Source organism: Macaca fascicularis, chromosome 16, assembly GCF_037993035.2.
Source record: "Macaca fascicularis isolate 582-1 chromosome 16, T2T-MFA8v1.1".
Lineage (NCBI taxonomy): Eukaryota > Metazoa > Chordata > Mammalia > Primates > Cercopithecidae > Macaca > Macaca fascicularis.
This window is the reverse complement of record NC_088390.1, coordinates 67,243,589-67,252,528: the sequence shown is the minus strand read 5'-3', so window position 1 is coordinate 67,252,528 and position 8,940 is coordinate 67,243,589.

Sequence of the window (8,940 nt, the reverse complement as noted above, 5' to 3'; positions counted from 1 at the left end):
AGCAGCAGCAGCAGCGGCGACTGGTATTTCCCACCCAAGGGCCCGGGATACGTTTGATGATGCCCAGATGTTACAGGGCACCTGCTGCATCTATGTCCTTTTCCAGACAGAAGAACACCACCCACCTGGGAAATAGGACATGTACACGACGTAAGAGCTGAGGACCCAGGGCAGCATTGCCTGGAGGGGCTGCAGGGAAGAGGTAAGCTGCAAAAAAAATGACACACCTTGACTGGCCAAGAGGAAGGTAAACATGTTCCAGACAGAACAACATTTGTTCATTCACTTGTTCATTCTATAAGCACTTCTTGCTCTCCTCCTCTGGTCGGGCACTATTTCAGGCCCCAAGCTCAAAGACGAATAGAAAGTGACCTCCCTCCTAAGCAGGGCTGTGTGTAGGGTGACCTAGGAAGGGGACCTGGAATGCAAAATAAGGAGGCAGTTGTTATCAGGTACCGACGTGCACTGGTGTGGCTGAGAGTGTCTCCGTAACTTTTGCACCTCGCTTGCCCTACTCCTGAGGGGGCACAGTCTATGATGAGCAAAGGCCTGGAGGTGAAAAGCCATGACCTCTCAGTGTAGCATTCAAGGACCTCAGGGTTTGACTCCACCCAGCATTTGAGGACACCTCCTGCCCTTTTAACCTCAAGCCCTTGCCAGGTCAAACCATGTATATTCTTCCAAATATGGTGCCCACCTCCATCCCCTACCTGGAACTCCCTGCACTCCACCCCCTCACCTGCCTGGCAAACCCCTGCCCACCCATCAAGCCTCAGGCGAAGCATCACCTGCTCCCTGGTGCACCCTGAGCCACCAGAACTAGAACTGGCAACCTTGATGCCCAGGACAAGGACAATAAAGGTGTCCTCACATCAGCTTGGAAGTGCCTGGTTGTGGCTGGGGCGACAGTGAGGAGCAGAATAGTATTAAGTGCACTGCCTGGGAGCTTCCTATTGTAAATAACTATTCCTGCCAGGCACTTGCTGCATGGGAAAGCATGTCCTAGCCTGTAAGTGTAACATTCTCCATCACACCATCTATAATTATTTCCCCCAAATGTCATAGCCTCTGTATTTGGCTGGCCTGGGGCAAAATTCCAGTTGTCTGACTTCCAGCTCTGCCAATCACTATGCTTCCAAGAGATGAGGGTTTCCCTCTTTGAGCTCCCAAACTCCAATGGGCATCCTGCCATGAGCACAGGCATCTCATGTTAGTGTCTTGCCTTCCCTCCCACCCATGCAGTCAGCTACCCGAGGGTGAGTGGGTGGAGAGGGGGGCTCCCTGTTCATCCCTGGAGCTCCAGGAGATGGTATGGGTTGGAGTATCGCAGAGCTGGCAGATGTGCTGGAGCTCAGAGTCACCATCGAGGGGACCATCAGGCTCGGACAGTGCAAGAAACAAGAGGTGACCAAGGCACGGGCAGGTGCCACCCATGGCAGAGACAGCTGGAGGCCACATGTGAGTCAGCCAGAGAGGGAGGCAGAGAAGGTGGTAGAGGAGGAAGACAGAGGCAGAGAAGGAGGACAGTCCCCAGATCAGCTCCTCTGATTCAGAGCAAAGCACAGGACCTCTGTGAGGCAGAAGCAGTGATGAGGCCTTGTCACACCCATGCAAGTGGCTCCATAGACGTGCCCTGTCTGCTCCGATGAGAATCTCCTCACAGCATGCCAACAGATGTCTCATCAAGGAGAGAAATTGCAGAGAAATTACAACCCCTTGTTGTGAGTTCTCCCACGGAACTAAAAACAGCACATCAGTCCCACGCTCCCTGTCTCCAGATGGATTCTGCAGCCTCCCCACCCTGAGTGGGACTAAGGAGGAAGGAACACTGACCTGGGGAGAGGGTCCTTGGGGGAGAACAATCCTTGAAGCTAAGAAAATGGGGTGCCCCCCAGGCTGGGTTTGCAGCGTTGGAGAAAAAGCACCATTCTCTATGACACCCCGATCTCCAGGCAAGCCTTGGGGAGCCAGGAGACAGGGGCTCTTCTGTCCCCTTTATCTCAGTGGGGTCAGTCGGGCATGGTAGGCTATGACACATCAGCATCAGCTGAAAAATCAACCTTTTCCCTGACGTGACCCACCTGGAAAAGAGCTCTGAACCCTGAGAAAGGAAACAGAGGTTAAGAGCATGGCTTGAGAAGCTGGAGTGAAGCAAGTCATAGGAAAGCACCTGTGAACATGAGGCTGCTATGTTAGTACAGCTGGGTGGGGTGGCATCAGGATTCTGAATGCGGTTAGTCATCTGGAACCTAATTGGGTGGACCCCAAATCAACTATCCAGTCCCCTTCCAGGCCCACTGGTCTGTTCTCTCCTCCCCTGCTCCCTGGTCTATGGGAAGGCTGCCCAGGTGTCAGGTAGGGTGGCTGCGGTGGGCTTGGACACCTTGGGCCTGGCCTTAGCAGTGAGGAGGGGGTGGATTGCAAGTTCTGGAGGAGGGGCTGCCGCCACCAGAGCACATGGAAGGATGTGACAGTGATGGGCAGGGAAGACTTCCTGTCCCAGCCCAGGGCCAAGGCACTCTCTTCCCAGAGCAAATGGCCCTGGGTCAGAGCAGCACGGGATCCCTTAGGCGTACGTGGGGAGCTCCAGCCAAGCACAGCTTCTTGCTTCCCATGGCATCAAACGGAAGCTCCTTGGCCATCCTGCCACAGCTTTTCCCTGCCATGCCTCTCTTATTTCAATGTTTGTTAGAAGCTGCTTCCTTTTCAGCCTAACTGGCTATGCCTGTTGTGTGCCACACAAGGTACAAGGCCCCTTGGAGGCTACCCACACACAGGGCACGCCTGCCCTCACCAGGGGCAGTTTCCCCAACCTGGCAGGGTGCAGTAAGGACCCTGACCACAGCGGAACAGAAGCTCAGGAGCTGGGGGAGAGGAGGAGCAGGTTCCAGGTGGCAGTCTGGACACAGGCAGGTTTGGTGACATTTGAATGGGTCCCCAGAGCTGGGACTCGTCACAGCTTGCTCACCCCTACCTCATGGCCTTTCTTTGGCCATTGCCCACGCCTGGACTGCCCTCTACCTTCCTGCTGGATTCCTGCTTCTCACTTTGCTAAGTGCACCCACAGCAATGGATCTAATACCAAGATAAAATAAAAATACTTGTAAATGCTGCCGTTTATTAGCACTGGTTGTGTGCCAGGAACAATGCTAAACATTTTACATGGATAATCCCTTCTAATCCTTACAACACCCTCACAAGGCAGGTATTATGATCAGCTCTATTCTATAAATGGAGAAACAAAGTCTTGGATTAGGTAACCTGCCCATGTCACACAAAGCTAGTAAATTGAATTGTTTCTCTCTAAAACCTACATTTACGAAGAACTGCCCTCCATGTTCCCTCCCAAACTCTGTTCCCCAGTGGGTCCTCAGGGTGCCCCATTTTCATTATAGTTCCTGGATCAGCCGATCTAAACTTTACGTGGGAAAATCCACCTGTCAGGAGGAGAGAAAGATGACAGTCCCAAGAGGCAGCTCAGGTCACAGGTCTGACCCAAATGGCACTTTGCCGCTTTGGAGGAGTCCCTGAAATCAGACTGACTGTGAGAACGTAGGCCTGCTTACTCTCCCCGGGCTTCAGTTTCCTGATGTTTAAAATGATGCAGTTGAATTGAGGCAGTGGCTCTTAACCCCAGACTGCACATCAGAACCACCTTGGGAACTTGAATAAATGTCCACGCTCAGGGCCAGCCCCCAGAAAGTTGATGAAATTGACTTTCTGCGTGGGGCCCAGACATGAGTAGTGTTTGAAAGCTTCTCAGGTGACTATTATGCAGGCAAGGCTAGAAATCACTGGTCTCTGAGACTCTCCTAGTTCTGTCCTTCTCCAGGAGTCTACACTCAATGGGCCTGTTTTTGTTTTGTTTTGTTTTGTTTTGTTTTGTTGAGACGGAGTCTCGCTCTGTCACCCAGGCTGGAGTGCAGTGGCCGGATCCCAGCTCATTGCAAGCTCTGCCTCCCAGGTTTACGCCATTCTCCTGCCTCAGCCTCCCGAGTAGCTGGGACTACAGGCGCCCGCCACCTCGCCCGGCTAGTTTTTTTGTATTTTTAGTAGAGACAGGGTTTCACTGTGTTAGCCAGGATGGTCTCGATCTCCTGACCTCGCGATCCGCCCGTCTCAGCCTCCCAAAGTGCTGGGATTACAGGCTTGAGCCACCGCGCCCGGCGGGCCTGTTTTTATAAATAAAGTGTTATTAGAATACAGCCATGCCTATTCATTTACATGTTGTCTGTGGCTGCTTTTCGGTGGGGGTGGGAATGTTCCAGAGGAAGGGGGAGCCTCATGTCAACATGGACCCGGTACCTATGCACTTGCTCAGATGCTGCAGGCAGTTGCCAGTTTCCTGTGAAAGCAACTTTGCTTCCTAAGGACTCAAGTTCAAAGAGCCAGGAGAGCAGCCTGTCACAGCACTTTTGCAGTTAATAACCCAACTGTTTCCTGAAGATAGTTGTGAAACTGCCCCTCATCCCGCTCTTCTCTTGCTCCTCACCCCGGTTCGTTTCATCCTTCCCTGTAGGTCCTGTGCTCCAGCCCCTTTGTCGCTGTTACATGCTAACGTTTTCTCCCTTTCCCACACGCCTCTGCCTCTGCAAATATACAGCAGGACAGAAGCCCTTAATGCCACCTTCTGGCCAAGGAGAGCCCTGGGCTGATGTTCCCACCTTCCATCTGGTGCCTCTACTTCCTTCTATGCACTGAGATCCCTGCTCCTGTCTGGGCCTATGGGATAGGGGGGCTTGTGCTCCTGCAAAGTCAGCCACAGAGTGAATTGCTATCAACAGAATCTTTCCCCACAGCGTCCATTATGCAACAAGAGATTATTTCAAGGATGGCAGAGAAGACCTTAACAAGCAGGGTTGTGAATGGTCCTGCATCATGGGGCCCCAGCAGCCTTATAGGAAATGGGTGGTATCACCACCGCCTAGTAATTCGTTCCTCCTCTCCTTAATCTGCAATCATCCTCTTTTTTTCTTTTTAGCTGCTTTGTTGAGATGTAATTCACGTACCATAAAATTCACCCATTTAATTCAATGGCTTTTAGTAGATTCACAGGCCTGTGCATCCACCCCTTTGTTACCCAAGTTGACAGTGCCTCCAATTTGTGGGCTAAAGAAATGTTTATTGTGGTGTGCCACAGAGGTTTTGTGGCTATTTGTTATACAGCATTATCGTGGCAATAAATAACAATGATCTCATTTGTTTCTTAGCACAATCTTGTGAGGTTGGTAGAGTAGAAAAAAAATCTAAAGTTAAGAGATTAAAATAGAGGAGAGGGAAGAAATTAGCATGTATTGAACACCTACACTAAACCAAGTTCTAGGCTTGGAATTTTTGCATATTTGTTATCTTATTTAATGCTCACAACAACCCTGTGAGATTGCTGTATTACAGGGAGGAATGCATTAGGTGCAGGCAATGGAATACCCAATTGCCAATGTCATATGGAATAAAGATACTTCACTCTCAGATAAGAAGTCTGGAGGCACACACAATCCCAGAGTCCATGCAGCAACTGACACTGCCCCCAGAGGGCTGACAAGGGTTGCATGCCAAGTTCTGGACAGAAATATAGTTATAATTCAGCACGAATCAGGCTGTACTTTGGGCCCATTTTCTTGTTACTAAAGGTCAGGTAGCACTAGATCCTGACTGTTTACATCCCCATTGCTCCTTGTAGACAAGCTCTCTGACATCAGAATCCTAAAGCTTTTTTTTTTTTTTTTTTTTTTTTGGAGAGACGGAGTTTTACTCTTGTCACCAGGCTGGAGTGCAGTGGCAGGATCTTGGTTCACTGCAACTTCCACCTCCCGAGTTTAAGCAATTCTCCTGACTCAGCGTCCCAAGTGGCTGTGATTACAGGCACGCACCACCACACCCGGCTAACTTTTGTATTTTTTTTTTTTTTTGAGACGGAGTCTCGCTATGTCTCCCAGGCTGGAGTGCAGTGGCGTGATCTCGGCTCACTGCAAGCTCCGCCTCCCGGGTTCACGCCATTCTCCCGCCTCAGCCTCCCAAGTAGCTGAGACTACAGGCACCCGCCACCACGCCCGGCTAGTTTTTTGTATTTTTAGTAGAGACGGGGTTTCACCATGTTAGCCAGGATAGTCTCGATCTCCTGACCTCGTGATCCACCCGCCTCGGCCTCCCAAAGTGCTGGGATTACAGGCTTGAGCCACCGCGCCCGGCCAACTTTTGTATTTTTAGTAGAGATGGGGTTTCACCATGTTGGCCAGGCTGGTCTTGCACTCCTGACCTCAAATGAGCCACCCGCCTTGGCTTCCCAAAGTGCTGGGATTACAGGTGTGAGTCACTGTGCCTCGCCAAATCCTAAAATTTTATGTAGTGTATCCATACAATGAAATAATATTCAGCCATAAAAATGAATAAAGTAGTGATACATGCTATAACATGGATAAACATTGGAAACATTGTGCTAAGTAAAAGAAGCCAGTTATAAATACTATATATTAGGTTACTTACGTGAAATGTCTAAAATAGGTATATCCATGGAGAGAAAAAGTGGATTAATAGTTGCATAAAGCTGGGGGATGTAGGGGGTGGGGGAGTGATAGCAAAAGCATAGAGAGTTTCTTTTTGAGGTGAAGAAAATATTCTAAAATTGACTGTAGTGAAGTTTACACAACTCTGTGAAGATACCAGGAATACTTTAAGTGGGTGAATTGTATGGCATGTGTAGTATATATCTCAATAAAGCTGTTAGCAGCCCCTCCAAAAGAAAATCGTAAGTCTTTTCTTTAAGGATCACTTCAGATGTTTTTCACAGAGGAATGGGATCAGCAAGAGAATCCAGCTTCTTCATCTCCCTGTCCCACGACTTCATCCTGCACTCTTCAGCCAATCAACGATCTCCACATTTTGGCCCACTCCAAAATCCTTAAAAACCCTAGCCTCAAACTCCTCAGACAGATGAATTTGAAGTCCCTTCCCCTCTCTTCATTCAGTGACCCTATGATTAAACGTCTTTCTCTGCTGCAACCTAGTGTCTCAGCATATTGACTTGCCTCACACATTGAGCAATGAACCTATTACAGTTCCACTGCTCAGCAAAATGCTCAAGGACCCAGCTTCTTTCTATTTCTCTGCATCACCATCCTTGCTGTGTTGTCTTTTCTTTCTTAGGCTTATCAGCTCATGGTTGCAGAATGGCTGCCACAGCTCCAAGCATCACATCCTCACCCAACCACATTATGGTAGGAAGATGACAGTAGGACTTTTTGACATAATCAGAAAGAAAAATCTCATTGGTTAAAATTAGGTTACATGCCCTCTCCCAAACCAATCAATAGCTAAAAGAAAATGACATGATTACGCTTAGATCCGACCAATTGCAGTTTATCTTGCTGAAGCTGCAGGAGAGGGCCTCTTTCCCTAATGTTTCATCTAAACAAACTCAAAGGAGAAAGGGAGATTGGCTTGTGGATGAAAAACAAACAGTGACATCCTTGGGTATTATTCCTACTTTACAACTAAGGAAACAGATTTAAGAGTTTTCAGGTAAATTGCTGAAGGTCATCCAGCTGCAGATTGGTAGAGCTAGGATTCAAGTCCGAGTTCGTCTGGCTGCAAAGCCCTTTCTACTCCACTGTCAGGGTCTTTGGGCAGATTTACAGAGCTAAGTGCCAGAGCACAGCTAGAACTGGAAACTCCAGTGGGAGCTTCACCCTCACCCCAGGCGCCTGGGCACTCCCTTTACACATACAATGCCATTGAACAGTTCCCATCTTCCTTCCTCCCTTTGAATATTTCCAGTGCCTCTGGAATAGCCACGCTGCCACAATTTATGGTGCATCACTGGAGGAGCTCCCATTGTGTAATGTATTCTAGCCTGAGAAGCCTCCAGTCAGGGCTTCAGGGTCTTCAAAATGATTTAGACTCCTGCCTCTCCCTCACCATAAATCCAGAAGCCTGTACATCACATTTCCTGCAATAAGGGTACGTGTACCTGAGCCTGATAAATAGATACTCCCCCATCTACCCACCCCAACCCTCTGCCTGCTCCTCTCCAGAAGAAACAGCCTCAGCTCTTTCAACTCTGCATATTTTACCCTCTTCTTATCACCTTTCTGGCTCCCAGAGAAGCATCCCAGGGATGCTTGCTTCTGTCCTGATGATCAGGTATTGCAGGCTTGTTCGTCATGCTGACGTGTGTCAACTTCAGGCCCATGAGGTCAATTTGATAGCCAGAAAACATCCTTGCGGGTGGCTCCCACTTGACCTCCCTTCTCACCCTCCAGTGGGCCTGGGAGTTCACCGGTGTTTCACACAGGACTGTCACAGGAACTGTGAAATGGGTTCCTACTCCTTTGCAGGTGGCGTCTTCCAAGTGGAAAACACACACACACAAACATACCCAGGAAGGCTCGTAGTGACCACTCAAATCTCCTTCCGCCACTCAGCCCCACTCCACCTGGCTGGAGTTGCCCTCCTAGACTGGCCAGAGGGCTGCAGCAGTCACCACCAGGCCAGCCAGCAACTGTCCTTTCCCTGTCGTGGAAGAAACGTGTTCCTGAGCATTGAGTTTCGGAAGCTCAAGGAGAACTCAAGGCTGACAACGCATGCAGGCTGGGACTTGGAAACGATGTAATGGTCAAAGAACTATAGAACATAGAAGATGAAACCAGAGGGGAAAATGTTCAAGATCATCTAGGCTGTTGATTTTCAAACTACTTTTTAGCAGCAAAACTTTGTCTTCCAAATGAGATGTTTACATAGAATTCTAAGATATCAAATACAAATGAGGTCACTCTAATAAAGAGGAGGTGGTGAACTCGGGGTATACCTTGACCTTCAGCGAATCCTCGGGCTCTGTGGAACATGGTTACAAAATCATTACTGTCGTCATTTCTTTAATTTGAACAATGGGGAAATTGAGGCTCACAGAAGGGAAGTGATTTGTATGCAAAATGGGGAAATCTA